This window comes from Coenobita brevimanus, chromosome 71, assembly GCF_032717465.1.
Source record: "Coenobita brevimanus isolate Jiangsu-jjx chromosome 71, ASM3271746v2, whole genome shotgun sequence".
Classification (NCBI taxonomy): Eukaryota; Metazoa; Arthropoda; class Malacostraca; order Decapoda; family Coenobitidae; genus Coenobita; species Coenobita brevimanus.
Genome location: NC_137024.1, coordinates 35,879,163 through 35,896,817, shown reverse-complemented (window position 1 = coordinate 35,896,817; position 17,655 = coordinate 35,879,163). Strand labels below are relative to the sequence as shown.

At 46.1% G+C, this 17,655-nt stretch overlaps 1 protein-coding gene across 1 annotated transcript in view; it reads left to right on the top strand.

Moving 5' to 3' along the window:
• The first annotated feature begins 4,483 nt into the window (after positions 1-4,483).
• Positions 4,484-17,655, top strand: part of RtcB (RtcB RNA ligase) — a 144,139-nt gene continuing 130,967 nt past the window's right edge. The window contains exon 1 of the mRNA XM_080277926.1: positions 4,484-4,571. The gene's annotated coding sequence lies outside the window, so the exon portion shown is untranslated. The remainder of the gene's footprint in view (positions 4,572-17,655) is intronic.

Here is a 17,655-nt window from a genome sequence, read left to right as displayed (position 1 = left end):
TGAAGTTTCCCCCACCCATACTTACTCTCCACCCACTGCTAACGCCAAACCACTCCCCAGCCCACCACTTCTCACACTACACCACCTAAACAATCAACCCACCGCCCACATCAGGCCGATACACCACGAGCATCCATCACATCACCACCTGCCACCACCCCTACGCCCACACGATCTCCCCACATGCACGCCTCACGCACCAACCCCACGCCCACCACCATCCCACGTACTCCACCACGGCGTTCAACCACCCACTCATGAACAGCCAATGTACCACGTGGCCCCACCACCTTGCCACCCATGCCCGTCCTCACCACCACCACCACGACCAGATCTGGCCGCCTCACCCGCCCACCAACCAAGTATGCAGTGATGCCCTCACCCACATCCCCAACATCACCACAACCATTCCCAACAAGCCCCACCATACCCAACACAGCTCCCATCACAATGAGAATGCATCAGGCGCAGTGGAAGTTTCCACCTGTTCAGTCCCCCGGGGAAAGGATTGGCACCTGCCCTAGGAGCTCCCATAAAACCCCGGCCACCTCACCTGTCACCAGCATTCAGCCGGGAGAGCTCAACTACTCACCGCTCCCAGAGATGAATGTACGATACGGCATTTGGTCCCCCACCCAGGGACAATACCAACGAATCTGGGGGACATCTCAACTACTCCACCTCCTTCTGCAGACACCACACACCTCCACCCTCCACATCACCTATGCTCCGCACCAGGAGCCCAACCAGCTCACCCACCACTGGACCACCCTCCTTTGTCACCTCACAATGGCACATTGGACCACAACCTTAGACACCTACCACCTCCAGCCACGGGGACATGACTTTCTCCCTGCTGACCGTGGTGAAATGCCTGCCCCCATGGGAAGCCCTGGGAGAGGTGTCACAAACCCATCTCAGGAAGGACCCACGGCCCCACACCCACCCCAGGAGACCACGGGGAGGCACATAAGGAGAGCACAAGGCCAGAGCGAGATGAGCGTTCCCCAGGACCCTGTACCCCTCTTCCCTTCAACATGGCCACCAGCAGGACACAGTCCCGGCAGACTACATCACAGTCAGGCTAGCCCTTGCCAGGATCAGGGTGGGACTCGTCTTAGCACAGTCCCAAGCAGCACTGCAGTGACGGCCACTGTATGCACTGGAGAAGGGACGGCCACTGTATGCCCTTCTGCTGTTACCTCTTGCAGCCCTGTGGTGATAGCCACTGTACACACTGGGAAGGAAGGGATGGCCTCTGTACACCCTTCGTCTATTACCTCCTTAGGGAGCAGCCCTGCAATGATGGCCACTGTACCCACCGGGTGGGAAGTGACCACTGTACACACTTCAGCTGTTGTCTCTAAGGACACGGGGCGATGGCCACTGTACACACCGGCCAGGAAGGGGTGGCCACTGTATGCCCTTTGTCCACAGCCCTTGAGACTATCCCTTTAGAGGAAGTCCCTCACTTGGCCCACCACCCATCCAGAGGCCGAGTGGGACGCTTCTCTCTCTCTCTCTCCTCACAGGTGCAGTCCCCCCGAGGAGTTGTGGCGACGGCCCATCACGAGCCTGGGGATCCATGCCTTGCAGCCCACCCCTGGACGACGCCCTCCACTGATGGACTCCACAAGGAAGGGATGCCACAGGCAGCTCCTGACGGCGGTCCTACCCTGCAAAGACCGCAGCCCCCAGACACCCAGGGGCACCCCTAGGACTCTGAGGCGTGACCTCCCCAGCCCCACCTACAGACGGCCCTCTTCCAAGAGCAGGCGGAGGCCAGCACGCCTGCTGGCCCTGTTTGGCCCCAGTCCAGAAAGCCACCTTCCGGCCAAGGCCCCACCAGGAAAGGGCCTCCCTCCACGCTAACCAGCAGACCCGTCCAGATGACATCATCCCTGGCAGCAGTCCCGTGCCTCCTACGAGAAGACACGCTTGAGGAGTTACCTCCCACCCCCGGGTGCCACCTGTAAGCAGCCTAGCCCCACAGCAGCCCGGGCCAGGATCTGTCAGCCTGACTGTGTCCCCCTTAACCTGTATACAGTATGTGTATCATTGTTGTTGTACTGTAAAGATTGTAATTAAGGTGTTATGCTAGGTGTTTTTAGGTCGACTTCTCACCCTAATAACACTAGCTGTTGAGCCGGGGTTCACTTTCAAGACCGGAACTAGAATACACCACGAGAGGAATAGGGCATAAAAACTCTGGTCAATCAACCTTATATGTGTATTCTCTTAAATTCTCACAGCACTGAATACAACGTAAATACAGTTAAGGCACAATACACTATTCAGGCACAAAGTCACTATGTAGGCAGGAGGATTCTGACAGGGCTATGGCTCCTACAGGTGTCAGCCAGGTGTGTGAGAGGTCCCGTCAGGTGTGCCTTCCCTCAGAGGGCACGGAACTACTCTCGGGGGCCGCGTCACCTGAAGTGGGCTGCTGGGTGGTGTGGAGAGGGGCCCTTTTCTAGTGGGGTCTCGGTGGGGCGTTCGGTCCTCAGGGCTGGGACTTAATAGGGAGAGTAGGCGTGCTTGTCTGCACCCACCATGGGGAGGAGGTCGTCTTCCTCTGGGGCTGGGGAAGTCACGTCCTGGGGGCTCCTTGGGGAGTCTGGGGACTGTGGTCTCCCTCAGGTCCGGTTGCCATCAGGGGTGGCCTGTGTTGTCCTCTCCTTCGGGAATCCGACAGCGGGTGGTCTCGTCTGGGCACTGGCTGCACTGCTTGTACTCCCGGGGTCACAATGGGGCCTTACCAGACCTCCTCCAGACAGGATAATTCCTCCTGGGGGCTTCCTCTGTGGGGAGAACAGGTGGGGTGTCCTGCTCGGCTGCAGGAGGGGTGGGCCAAGCATGGGACGTCCTCCAGAGGGGAAGTCACAGGGGGCGAGAGGTGGGTGGTGTCTGGTCTCTCTCTGGCATGGCTGGTGGCCATCGCCAAGGTCCCAATTAAGGGCAACAGGGGGAGGGCAGCTAGTGGCCATCCCTCTCCTGTGAGTGTGGCTAGTGGCCGTCACCAGGGCCTGGCTCCTTGACAGGACTGAGGGCAAGGTGCTGTTATAGTGGCCATCACCTGTCCACAGGTGTGGCTAATTGCCGTCACCGAGGCCCTGCGAAGCGAAGCGCAGCTCTGGCACGGCTAGTGGCTGTTGCTGGGGCCTTGTTCTCCAAGTGGACTGTGGGTGAAGTGCAGCTGATGACCATCACCTGCTCACAGGTGCGGCTAATGGCCATCACCAAGGTCCAGGGAGGGGAGGGAATGACAGGCAAAGTGTGGCTAGTGGCCATCACCTGCCTGCTGGTGAGGCTTATGGCCATCACTGAGGTCCGGCTCCCAGAGGCAGCTGCAGAAGGAGAGCGGATGGTGGCCGTCTCTCCCCTAGTGTGGCTAGTGGCCGTCACTGGCTTCTGCAGAGGGGGAAATGCAGCTAATGAGGGGCTAGTGGCCGTCCCGAGCCTAGTGCGGTTAATGGCCGTCACTCGGGTGCTGTCTGGGACTGAAGTATCAGCCCCACCCTCAACCTGGTGAGGGCTGGTCCGGTTGGAGGGTAACGGACCAAGCCAGGCTCATTGCGAGGAATAAGGGCGCAAGGTAGTAGGGGACATAGGCCCACACTGTCTGGGTACTCAGAGCCCCTCTGTTGTCTCCTCCTGGGGTAGGTGTCGCGACTTCTTGGTGGTGTTTCGTCGTGGTGGGTATTTCGTAAGGCAATATGCATGTAAGGTTGGTCAGCCGAATTTTTATGCCCTGTTCCTCTTATGTTTTCTAGTTCCGGTCTCGAAATAGAACCCCGGCTTAGTAGGCCTAGCTAGTGTTTTAAGGACGAGAAGTCGGCCTAAGAGCACCTAGCATAACACATAATGTAAGAAAAGTTTCTAGAGCGAAATGATCATTGAGTAAATACCTGAGTACATAGGAGTTTCAGCAGGACCTGTTTCAAAGTTGAGCAAAACTACATGGTCGAGCAAGCCTCCCTGAATATGAGTACGAACATTTTCACCTGTAGGGAAAGCGGTATCAACAGTATCAAGGAAATTTCTCCAACGCACACCATTGACATCGAAAGTTTTAACGCTACCCAGGTCTGCATGCCTTGCATGAGTAGACTAGTTCTCTCCTCGAGAATGCAAGTACGAAGGGAATCGATATGAAAGCAACTTTAAAATCAATCTATAATTCGAAATCACAGAATTTTCAGTTTCCCGCTTAGAAACTAGACTCCACTTTGTAGATTTCAAGAAAATAGGCAATATATAATTCGTCTTTCTTTCCTTCCACACAGTTTTCATTTGATCATACCTGAGTCAAACTTGAAATGACGTCAATAAATATGGCACATCGTGCTGTTGGTACTGTTCTGTATATAATGTAATTAGGAAAACACTTCGTATTATGTTACGAAGTATTTTATTATTCTTTTATTTTACATGACTGGCAACATTTTCTGGAAAGAAATTAGTGTGTCCAAAGCACTTCAGTTACGAAAAGCTTACGTGGAACTGGACCAGGTTCTGTGCTTGTCGGGCTGTCACATTTGCACGCCTTGCTTCCGGATATCAGAAGGAAAGTAAGTATTGCAGAGTATTGTGCAGTTTACATAAACTTACCAGGAACTATGTAGGTTCTGTGCCTGGTAACTCGAGTGTAGAAACTAATTATCTTTCAGAGGTTCTAGGGGTGAAGTGTAGGCGACATAGGCCTTGGCTCATACGGTGGTGGTTTTCATACACTGTATTTGTTCTTGCTTGCCTATACTCTCTGCTGTACACGACAGCTATAATCAGGATAGCACAGTAGCAATAAATTGTGCAAGACAATTCAATTTACTGTGTTGATTGTCATTTTTACCGGGAGTCAGTGTGTTACTCGGGAGGTCTTACAGACGTTTACCAATCAGGTTGTTTTGTTCCTGAATTTTAGTCCCTCTCCTTTACCCAGACTAGACATAAAATTGCCACCACTTTATAATGAATGTCATGCTCTGCATCTTGAATGTCAAACTGTTGAAAGAATTCATAATCTTTTAAAAAATTATCCAACTAACAGACACTGAAAATATGCTCATGACTGAACTTAAGCAGTTCTTAGCACTCTTCCATAACCTCTCCTTTTTCATTTTTGTCATATGGGTGAGATGGGAGAGAGAGAGAGAGAGAGAGAGAGAGAGAGAGAACAACACAGCCCAATAGAAGGAAGGAAATAACTTGGGTAACCCTTAAGGAGACGGAGGACTGCCTCTTAAAAATTAAACTTTATACTGGTAAATTTTTACAAGTGGACAATACACCCCCCAGGTAGTGCAATATATTTTTCTGGCAGTTTTTGATGCGATTCGAATGTTTTTGACCTTCATTTTTGTCAGAAATGCCTCATTTCCCCTCTTTTCCAATCATGAACTTTGATTAGACAAGTAGGTGAAATCAAGCATTTTCTGAAAAAAATGAAGTAAAAAAACAACTCAAATCACATCAAAAACCACCAGAAAAATATACTGCACCACCCGTTAACGTAACCGAAGTGACCAAACCTAACCACCTAACCATACAGACCTAACCAAGCCTTTCCAAACAGACCTAATGAAACCTCACTGAACACACTAAACCTAACCCAATAACCTAACCTATCCTATTATCTGTCTATTTTATGAAGCACGTTTAGGCGTTGTCCCTCTTGGGAATTTCCTCGGGCGCCTCTCTGCCAAACATGTTCACCTCTCTGTCTCATGTCAGCTATTTACTACTTTTAAATGAAGTTTTTTTGCAGTATATATATATTCAATTGTCTAATAAGGCTGTATAGTGTTATAAATGTCTCTTTTTCTAATAATAACAATGACTTTATAAATACCACAACACTTGGCAATGTTGCCACGCTTGTAAGGGTAGAGTGACCTTGTTAATCCAGGTCATTTCCACTCTGGCCGCCACCTGAGATGGATGCTCTTACTCCTGCTACTCGCTCTTGTGTGCTCCATAGTAGAGAAAAAGAACTTATTTACAATGTAGATAAGTATTTTTTAGAAGAGAAGACAAACAGAGGACCTATAGTTGTTCCCTGAAAAGCTGTTGATTAGGCCTTCTGGGGAAAACCTCGATTTAAAAAAAAAAAAAAAAAAAAATGCCTTGACTTTTACCTCAAAGGTAGTGTGGAAAAAAGTCGAAATTATAAAGAACAAATAAAACATCGTACTCTGTGGAAAGTATCACAGTCATAAGAAAAACATAATGTTGACAGACAGACAGTAACAGAGGGAGAGAGAGGAGGGAAAGTGAATGGAGATAAAGGGGATAGGTAGACAGTGAGGGAGGGAGGTTGGAGAGGCTGGAGATAAGGAAGAAAAGGCAAGACGGAGGGAGGGAGGGAGTGTGGTGGAAATTGAATAGGAGCGCAACAAGACAGTCGGGAGGCTTTTCCTCAACCTCAGAGATGGTGTGGAAAATAAATCAGTCATAACCAAACATAATGTTAGATAAAGAGAGACAGTCAGTCAGGAGGCTTTTCCTCAAATTCTGATAATTCATAAAACTGTATAGACTTTTTATAGAAATACATCTACAAAAAATGCAATTTCTATATGCAGAGACAGACAGACAGACAGAGAGGAGAGTGGTGTATGGGAGGGAGAGATGTCATTTACACCTTTATTCTAATCCGATTAAGGTGCCCAGTACAAAGTATGGCAACACTGTGGGACGGGGACTCCCCAAGAGGGACAACGCCCAAACGCTCTTCATAAAATAAACGGACCATGGGGAATGCTCGCCCTAGAGATATGATGGTCCAGGACGAGGGTCATCTGGGTAGTCATCATCTTCCGGGGGTAGGGCACTTCAAACACGTGATAATAACGTTGTGGTTCCAGAACTTCTGAATCCAATGGTTTATGAACAATGTAATTTGCCAAGCAGGAAGGTGTGTGTTGTCCAAAAAAGTTCCTTTGTAGTCAGAAACACAGAAACTACACTGGACCTGTTTCTTGGTTTTTTGCGTACTTTTGTACCGACCACAATACCACTGATGTTTGTCTTTTCTAAATTTACACTGTTCCTGACAATCTGGACAATAAACTTTAGAAGGTAATACACCGTGTCTTCTAAAAAACTCAACAGCCTCCTCAGGTTCTGAGTGGAAACGCTTAATCACCCGTAAATAATCAGTATCACACCCGGGACACACAGCACGTCTTATTTCTTCAGAGGCCATACCGAGAAGGATTTGAATTTTCCATCCACAAGGAATCAAAGACCACAATTCAAATTCATGGGTAGAATACCATCACATGGCCTAAAGTAGGCCTATGAGTGGGTGATACAGACCTACTAGACACATGTGCAGTCGAAGGGAAGGGAAACTCACGTACGAATGCATGAATTTTTTACCCGGAGTGGCCGAGTGAAGATCCAAGGTAGGTTTTTTTGGAATTTTAAATTCATTATTTCTGAAAATATCAATTTCCGAATGGGGTTATGTGGGTTCATTATCATCCTTAGGGAATATACAGTAATCCCCATACTATCCGGACGCCCACTTTTCCAGACATCCCACTTACCGGACATTTTGGTCCCGGGATTTAATTTTCCCAAAATTGCCCAAAAATCGCAAAAAAAAAAAAAAAAAAAGAAAAAGAAAAAAAGAAATCCGACTTTTTCCCCCCATAATTTGAACTCGGCGTGCGTGGTGCAGACCAGCTGTGTTTTGGTGCATAGTTCTGCCGCTGTGAGCGCCCCTGCATCCTCCCCACTTACCGCCTATCTCTTGTTGTGAGTGCACGCTCATCATCATGGCCGCCCACATGCTCGCTTTTGTGGTGGTGCCCTACCTGCTGCAGGGTCTCCTGCTGCTCTCCTGCCTCTTGTTAGTGTGTGTGATGATGGCCCCGCCGCCTGAGAAGAGGAAGAGAGTGGTTTTGACTCTGGAGAAGAAGAGGGAGATATTGGACAAGGTGGACACAGGATGGTCAACCTCACGCATCCTCCATGAATTCAACCTGGCCCGATCTAATTTGTTTGATATCAAGAGATCCCGTGACAAACTCATGCAGTACACGGCTGACTTCTCGTTGAAGAACAAACACAACGTGGAGAGGAAGATGATGTTTACTCCCCGGTATGCAAAAGTCGACCGCCCCACATTGATTTGGTATCGACAGCAACGTGCTGGTGCGTGGCACGGAGCCGAAGGCTGCTGCTGAGAAGATCACACAGCTTCACGACGCCCCAGACTTCAAGGCATCGGAGGGTTGGCCTTCGCGTTTAAGTTACGACATGGCCTTACCAACCGTAAGTCTCATGGCGAAGCTTTGGATGCCAACGAGGATGGAGTAGAGGAGTTTCGGCACAAGGTGAAGGGCTTGATTGACAGGGAGGGTTTCACTCTTGGTCAAGTCTACAGTGCTGACGAAACTGGTTTATTCTATCGTTCTTTGCCAACAAACACTCTAGCTGAGGAGACGGAGAAGCGTGTACCTGGCCGCAAGCTCTCCAAGCAATGGATATCTGCTTTGTGTTGTGCCAGTGCTAATGGCATGCACTGGCTTAAATCTGTTATTATTGGCCGTGCAAGGCAGCCTCGGTGTCTTTGTGGGGTGATGGATGTCCTTCCTGTCGTTTGGTACCATTCTTTGAAAGCATGGTTCACTGCCCAGATTTTAAAAGACTGGTTCCACCGCCATTTCATCAAGGAGGTCATCAGGTACCAGACGAAGACACAGAAACCCGCTCGACCAGGTAAAGGCCCTCCTTCTCCTCGATAATGCACCTGCTCACTCTTGAGACAAGGACTTGGTGGCTGAGAATGGGCACATTAGGTGCATGTTTATGCCACCTAATACGACTGCTCTCATCCAACCAATGGACCAAGGAGTGATCGTGGCAACGAAGAGGCTGTACCAACGGAAGTTCCTGGACGAGGTGATGGTTGTTCTCGAGGACAAGGACGAGTGCAGTGAGGGACGGGACATGCGAGGCCAGCGGACTTTGGAAAACCTTCACCGCTACAACATCAAGTCTGCAATCTACAACTGGGCCAGTGCATGGAAGGAAGTCCCTGTCAAGACTCTAGAAAATGGTTGGTCTCGTCTGCTTCTCGGAACGGATGTGGAGCACGATTTCCTAGGTTTTGACGTGGATGACTTCCATGCACATCTACGAGCTCACGGCAAAGATGTTGATGGGGACGAAGTGCGTGAGTGGTTGGATGATGATGAGGGCGATTCTGGGTGTCAGACCATGTCTGATATTGAGATCACATCTTCAGTTGCAGGTGTCAATACCCAGTTTGAAGATTCCGACGATGATGCGGACTCCTCTCAGCGTGACACTACTCCAGCCATCCCCAAGCTGAGCGCACTCCGGGAACACCTAGAGTTCGTTCTCGACTACCAAAAACACCCGGACTGCGACAGGGTGATGGGGCTCTTGGGACTTGTGGAGAAAGTGTGCACTTTCAGGCAGCGCATCATTAATCACGAAAATCGTTGTTTCTTGCGTCAATCAAGCATTGACAGCTTTTTCAGACCCATGACCCCCGCTGTGCTCAGCCCTGGCTCCACACCATTGCCTCCCCAAGACAGGCCCTCATCCTCCGAGCCACAGCCCAGCACATCAGTCATGGTGTGAGTCACCACTGGATGTGAGTTTGCGCCTGTCTTCAGAGTCGTCTGCAGTGGGTAGTCCATCACCACAACCCAGCGACGCACCCCTAGGCCACCTGCATCAGCTACTCTCAGACTCTGACAGTGGATAAACAGCAAGAACTTGCCACTAGCACACGGGAATTTCCAGTGTTGTGCAGTGAAAAAAAAAAAGTGTGTAGTGTTAAGAAATTGGAATTCTCAGTGCAAAGACTTAAGTGCAGAGTGCAACACTGAGTTTATTGACGTTCAATGGAGCACAGATTAGACTAGAGTGTGTAGTGTTAAGAAAATGGATTTATGAGTGCAAAGATTTAAGCGCAGAGTGCAACACTTATTAAGGTGCAATGGATTGCAAGTAAGACTAGAGTGCGCAGTGTTAAAAGAATGGAATTCTGAGTGCAAATGACTAAGTTCAGTGCAAGACTTCATGTACAGTGTACTGGAGGTGCTTCAGGAACTCCTTTTTACTGTCAGAGTCTGAGAGGAGGCGTGTTATTCATCGAGACAGCCAGGGACTTGTCGTAGAGCCCCTAAACTGTTCCCTTCAAGAAAAAACAAAAATAGTACAACAGGGAGCCAACTTCAAGATCTCTTGTTTCCATATGCCTGGACACAGTGTGTTTGAAAGGCTGGAGATCATAGGAAGTAGGAAATACAGACAGAGGGAGACAGTTCTAGAGCTGACCTGTTGCATACATGAAGAACTGCAAGTAACTGTTAAATCTTGCATTAGAGAGTTGAACAGAAGAGGGATGAGAGCTTGTTGCTAGATAAGTGCTACGCGTCCGTTGTGGTGGTAGAGGGATGCCAGCAGACAGTCCAGAGGAGCAGTGACCATTGAGGTAGTGGTAGAAAAGAGACAAAGGTGCAACAGTGCAGCAAAAGATAGATTGAAGGGAGCCAGTAAGATGAGGAGAGTTAATGAGACAAAAAGCCTGTGACTCCTCCTTGTTGAGAAGAGCTGTATATGGGGAGCCTTTCCACACATGAGAGTTGTACGCTACACAGGGGCGAATAAAACTTGTGTATAAAGTCAACAACTGTGCAGGGGTAAAGAAGGTATGGAGACGGCCTAGCACCGAACCTCTTGGGAGCAGATTTTACAGGAGATGTATAATGATCTTTCCAAGATAAAGCCTGATAGAATGAAACCCCAGGTACCGGTATGTTTAAGGATGATGCAGGATTGAGCCAGATATTATTAAACAATTAGTGGGTACTCCTGTGGAAGATTTTGTTGGGTTTATAGTTGTAAGAACAGAGTTTTTGATGCATTAAAAGCAATAAGATTACTTTTACCCCAGTCAGAGATACGAGCTAAGTCAGACATTAGGTGTGCCACAGCCTCAACCCTTGTTTGTTGAAGTAACTGCTGAGATGGACACTGGGAAGTGAATGGAAGGGTGAAGGGTGGAGCCATCAGCGTATGAGTAGACAGGGTTAGATGTACCAGCGTACAAAAAAGTATCATTACTCAGGGGTCCGATAGATACGTATCGAACACTACGATGGCTCCTTTTTCTGAAGGGTTGATACACTCATAATGATGCATTTATTACCTCAGACACAGGAATTGCCTCTTGTATCCCATGCATAACCAACATTGTTGGATATGCTGGGATACCAACAGTTTCCAAGCCCCCTACCTGATTTTCCTAAATCATCGTTGTTTGTCATATTGTTTAGCACAACATCGTAATGATACTTTTTGTACAGTTGTATGGTATCAAAGGTCATTGATGAATAAAAGGAAGAGAGTTGGTGATAGGACACAGGCCTGAGGAACACCACTGTTGATAGATCTAGGAGAATGGTGGCCGTCTACTACAGCAGCTATAGAACGACCAGAAAGGAAGCTAGAGATGAAGGCACAGATAGAAGGATAGAAACTGTAATAGGGCAGTTTGGAAATTAAAGATTTATGCCAGGTGTGATCGAAAGCCTTTGAGATGTCAAGTGCACTGGCAAAGCTTTCTCCAAAGTCCTGAAAGAAGGATGACCAGGGGTTTGAAAGGTAGGTGAGAAGATCGCCAGTGGAGGGTCCCGATCAGAGAGAAGGTTGTGATAGGAAAGGTGCTTTAAAATTTTTTTTGTTAAGAATAGACTCGAAAACTTTTGAGACACAGGATGTTAAAGCAAGTAGGCGATATTTAGAGGGTTGGGAATGGCCACCCTTCTTTGAGACAGGCTGAATGAGAACAAACTTCCAGGAAGAAGGAAAGGTACAAGCTAATAGACAAAGGTGAAAGAGTTTACCTAGGCAGGACAAGGTTGTTTTGTCCCCATTCACTGATTGTAGCTAGATCTTGATTTATGGAGATGGCTGTACTGAGTTGAGAGGTAGAGATATTAGACTTTGTAAATGGATGTCTGAGTGTGAATGAACTATGTAGTGTTGAGTCATCTGCATATGAGTGAACGGGATTGTAAGCACTGCAGCACAGTTGAGGACAACAGGAGGGACCCCATCAGGCCCATATTCCTTGTTAGTGTTGAGGCCAGTGATAGCAGAAAATACAGTAAGATCTCGCATCTAACAAGTAATAGGTACGGTACCAAGAAACACTTGTTAGATGCGAATTCATTAGATGCGAATACATAAACATATGGGGAAACTTATGATAGGTAAAAATAATTGGACTGAACACACATTGCGACCCTATTTTCACTCATTATGTAAGTTATTGGCATTAAGTCATATACTCGTACATAGTGATATAAAATATAAAATAAAGAAGAAATAATGTGGATAACTCACCTGTGAGTGATGAATGAGGTGCGTGGGTAAGACGAAAGGTGGTATCCCAGGTAGGAAGGGAGGCTACTGGGCTGCTCCTCCTCCCTCCTCCTCACCTATGCCACCACCACCACCAGCGTCCTCCTCCCTCCTCTTGCTCTTCACTGCCTCTCGTGATGCTTCCCTGAGTTTTGTTATCTTTTTGTCTGCATTCTTTTCCTTCACAACAAATCCAGAAAAGTTATCAGGAATGTCACCAAGAAGATTCTCTATGTTCTCATCAGCATCACTCTCAGTCTCTTGTCCTTCATTTCCATCAAGATTTTCCACAACTTACCCAAGCTCACGGCGTTTGTTTAAATATTCGGTTATAACTGTTTGTCTTCTTTCATTCACTTTCTTTGCATAGGTTTCATTGAACTCCTAGTTTAGTTTCTGTAGCAAAGGTAACATCTTTCCCATGCACAGAGACTCGGATGTGCTGGTACCATTTGTGCCAGATTGGTAATCTTCCTAGACAGGTAACCAGCCATAACTTTTTTTTTTTTTTTTCTTTGCTTTCCTCTTCTTCTGCCATCAACTCAAGCTGTTCATCTTCCACCATCTGTTCAGCAGTTTTTGTTTCCTGTGGTTGCAACAATTCCGCTACAAGCGCCTCATCAACTTGATCAAAACCTGGTGCTGGGATATTCCTGGCTGCCTCAACTGCGCCGGATTTGAACCACGCGCCTGAGATTTTTTTCATTAGATTCAAAACTTCCTTGTTAGATACGAGTATGAGTAGAGGTCCAATAATATCATCAGATGCAAATTCGTTAGATGTGAACTTGTTAGATGTGAGATCACACTGTACACCTATTGAAGAAATTTTAATGTCAGCCATGAGGAAGTCAGAGGGGGGAAGCGATGGAGGAACAGCACCAAAATCATGTAAGGTGGAAATGGAGGAGAAAAACTGAGTGAAGGGTTCTGCCTTATCAGTAGAAGAAATAGCAACAGAGCCATCAGAGTGGAAAAGAGGTGGGAAGGATGATGAGGAAAAGTTATTTGAAAGGTTTTTGGCAAGGTACCAGAAGAAGCAGAAAGAATTTGGGTTGGGGAGTTCAGAGCATTTAGTACGAACGAAATTATTTTTAGCAGAGCAAAGAACAGACTTAGCACGATTCCGGGCAGAAACATGGAAGAGGTGAGATTCAGGCGTGGGTTGGCTCTGGTACCTTTTGTAGGCCTTCTCCTTGTTACAGCACTAAAACAAGCATGATTAAACTTTTTTTTTTTTTTTTTTTCCAAACGATACTAGAAAGGAATGTATTTTTCCATGCTCAAGAGAATAACCTTCATAATGTGCAAAGCACACACTGATGGCTCCCAGCCATGGAAGCAATAATCATTCCAGGGAAAATCAGAGTACTGCCTGAGGGCCTCCCAATCAGCAGCTCTGAAGTGCCACAGCTGCCTCTTCTTTGGAGGGTTCCCAGGCCTTATTGGAGCAATAGGACAGGTTAAGGTGATAAGGTTGTGATCGGAGAGCCCAACAGAAAGAAAAGATAAACAGCATAGGCAAAACAATTAGTTGCAAGGAAGAGGTCAAGTATGTTCAAACACTCTCCAAGGCAGTCAGGGATATAGGTAGGGTGCTGTACAAGCTGCTCTAGGTCATTAAAGATAGAATAGATGTAGGCTTGTTCACCAGGTGGATCAGAAAGGAGAGGAGAGCCAAAGATGGTGGTGAACATTGAAATCTCCAAAAATGGAGATTTCAGAGAAGGGAGAAATGGATATGTTCCATCTTAGAAGATAGTTGAAGAATTTTTCATATTCAGTAGAATTAGGGACGTAAACAGCACAGATATATTTCGTCAGAGAATGTCAGGAAAGCCGAAGCCAGAGAGTAGAGAATTCAGAAGATTCAAGTTCAGGAACACTAGAGGAAGATATGTCGTTGTGTACATATTCACAACAGCCACCTTTGGCTGTGAAGTGAGGACAGGTATAGAGAAAGTAGGAGGATACAGCAAATGGTTTGCCAACAGTCCCCCAAGACAGCTGAGTCTCTGTTAGGAGGAGAATGTGAGGTGTAGAGGAGAAGAGGTAGTGCTCAACAGAGAGAAAGAGGAAAGGCCACGAATGTTGCAGAAATGAATAATTGAGTCAGCCAGTGGTTCCTGACATTTCACTGGGTCATCAACTGGAGAGAGGCGGATGGTGGGGGCATTTATGTTCTTCCCCCCCCCCCTGGGACTTCAAGGCTTGATCATGAGACACCATTTTGTTGAATTTTGATTAGGAAGCGTAGTGTGTAATGTGCATGTAGTTTAGTGTTGACAGTAAGAGGAACTTGTACTGGAGAGCATGCTTTTTTCTACCTTCTGTGTTATTGAAATACTTGAAAAGGTTCGGTAAAGGGGGTGGTTAGGAGCTAATCCTGAGGGCTGATGAAACAGGAGTTCCAGCTCTCTCTGTCATCAGCTTACCATCCACCTTGGGGGTACCACTCTGCTCGACTGGTGCTGCAGTCTGCTCCCTCTCAGGATAGTCATCTCGGCTCAAACGTATGGCTTGGCTTGCATGGGTGGCATTGCTTCTGCATGGGATCATTGTGCATGGCCATTTGCAAAAACTGTATAAGCAATTTCTACCATCATTAACTTTGAAACTGAGTATAAGTTTTCATTATTGTTATAGTAATCGATTGCATATCAGACTATTGTATGCAGGGCCAGTACTGTACAAAACTGCATCTGTGATCCTGAAATCAACTGAGCTCAGCAGCCTTCTGTCATCACACTTCTTTCAAGATAATACAGTTTTTGGAAACTGAAAGTCATTAGTTGCCTCTTAACCCTTTAACTGCAGGCTTGTTTTGCTTTTTCTTGCGGCACCCACAGGCATATTCGCACTCCGACAGACTCTCTAAAAATATTTGCCAAAAATCAGTTATTAGTCCTAGAATATTAAAATCACTTATGCCTATGGCACATACCTTCAGCTTTCTCCTGGGGTGTTTGTTGAGCCTTCGTCGAGTACCATAGGACTTGTGGAGACCTCTGAAGTTGGGTAACGATGTCTCCACTTTACACTTCCCGACAACCCGTAGTATGATTACCACAGCCTGATATTATCACTAGAAACACTATTCTATGATTCTCAAATAGTTTGGATTCCATATTCCAAAAAAAAAAAAAAATCTGTGAAAGCAATGAAAATTACGAGGGTGTATGACCTTCCCACTTGCGCTAGTTCGCCATTGGTGTTGTCATTTATTATTCATAAAAACACTCACAGTTTATATTTCTATTACTGTATAACACTTATATATATCTACAGTCTTTATCCATAAGTTTCCTTCAGTAATAGTAGTTTATTGTCACTGTAGGCATTCAATTTCTTTCAGTAAAATACGTAGCATTCACTTTCTCGTCCTGTATACTGTACTAGCATTGAGAGTGAATGTCACTTTCACCTTCACTCTCATAACTCATATTATTCATACATGCTAGAGTGAAACTTTCACTTTCATTACTCCTAGTATATATACTCGTATTCTTATAATACTACTCATTTACATTTCTATTTACGTTCTCTATTTTATTTACATTATTTACATTTCTATTTTATTTACACTGTTATGGACTGTCACTTGAAGTAACTTATAAAACTATTTTCCACTGTTCACTGATATTTACATTCATTACTTTCACTTGCTGTTTACACATTATTTACAATTCCAATTGAACTGTTTTACTCAACAGAAAGATCATAGTCACTCTTTTTCGATTGTCAGCCCTTTACCTCTTTCCACATGAGGTTTAGTAGGGAGTAAAGGTCACAGGGCCCTTTGCATGGGGCTAAAAAGCGGCGGAAGTTAGCAGGAGCGAACAGACATACTTTCACCTTGGAAGATGACAGTGAACTGATAGGGGTGGGCCGGGGTGGCATACCTAGGGAAATGCATTACTGCCAACGTCAGCCTCTTGAGAGCTGCTAATATATAGCAGTGAAATGATTGGCAGGAAATCTAGACAATACATTATAAATTAGGTAGTTCCAGGTGAATGTAAATATCACTTAGGCTTCTCCTTTCCCTCCTTATATATATTTTTAGTACGAGAATAGATTACACGGCATATTTCAAGGGGAAATAAACAGCGAAAATTAGCGAACGAGTGCACATGAGGTGTTGTCAGGTGATAATTAGCCAATTCCAGGTTTATGGCACTCTCACTTACCTTATTTCTTTTTGGTATATATTATTTGGTATAAGAATAGGGCATAGGGCTTATTTCAATGGATGAAATCAGTGGAAAATTCCAGGAAAGATTTACTTAACTTAGCACGGCCAGGCAGGCGAGAGGAGAGGGTAATGGAGGGAAGGTAGGGAGGGGAGTCAAGAATGGGGAGAAATGGCTAAATTGTCAACAATGGATGGGAGTACAGATGAGATTAGGAGTGCTGACTAGTGTTGGACACTGGCAGTACTGATAGATGATACAAGCTACCACTTGAAAGCCCGGGTGAATTCAAAATAACACAGAATCGCAAAAGTGACGCCCCGCGGTATGATCCCTTGCTCCCAAGCGTCACGAAAGTGATGCCCCGCGGTTAAGGGGTTAAAGGAAACAACAGAAGTATGCTGTCTCATAGATAGGGCAGCAACTTAAGAAAATGGCCTCTCAGAGAAAGATTGACTGCCGAACATTTCCAAGCTTTCATGGCACAAAGTATCATTGCTGCTTCACAGTATTGTGCGAAAACAAGCTGGTGAATAGTTCATCAAGTTAGCAAGATTCGTAGGTTTACCAAACCTAAGAACCTTGAAAGTCACAAGACAGAGTTTAAATCTATTCATTCTCTTATTGACAACCTTTGCAGCTGTATGAATGAAGTTGTGAGGGTTCATGGTGGAAGACTGAACACAAGCCATACAGCCCTGTTTAGGACTGATTGAACATTCTTTAGTTGCTAATTTGGAAGACCAATTTATAGAGCATTGGAATAATCAGTGTAAGAACAGAGAACTGAGTGAACTAATGCCAAGAGGCATTATGAAGTGTCTCACAAAATTCTGATTCTGATGTAGAGATAACAGCTTTTAACAGTCTGCTTAATGTGCTCTTTATGATCGAATTTTGAATCAAGGGAAACTCGCAAGGATTTATCCGTAGTTGCTGGACAATGCTGTGTTTCTCTGATATCAAGGATCAGTGAGATCTCTATATCATGACCTCTTCTGATGCTTAGAATGGTGATGATCTCGGTTTTATCATCATGTAACTTCAG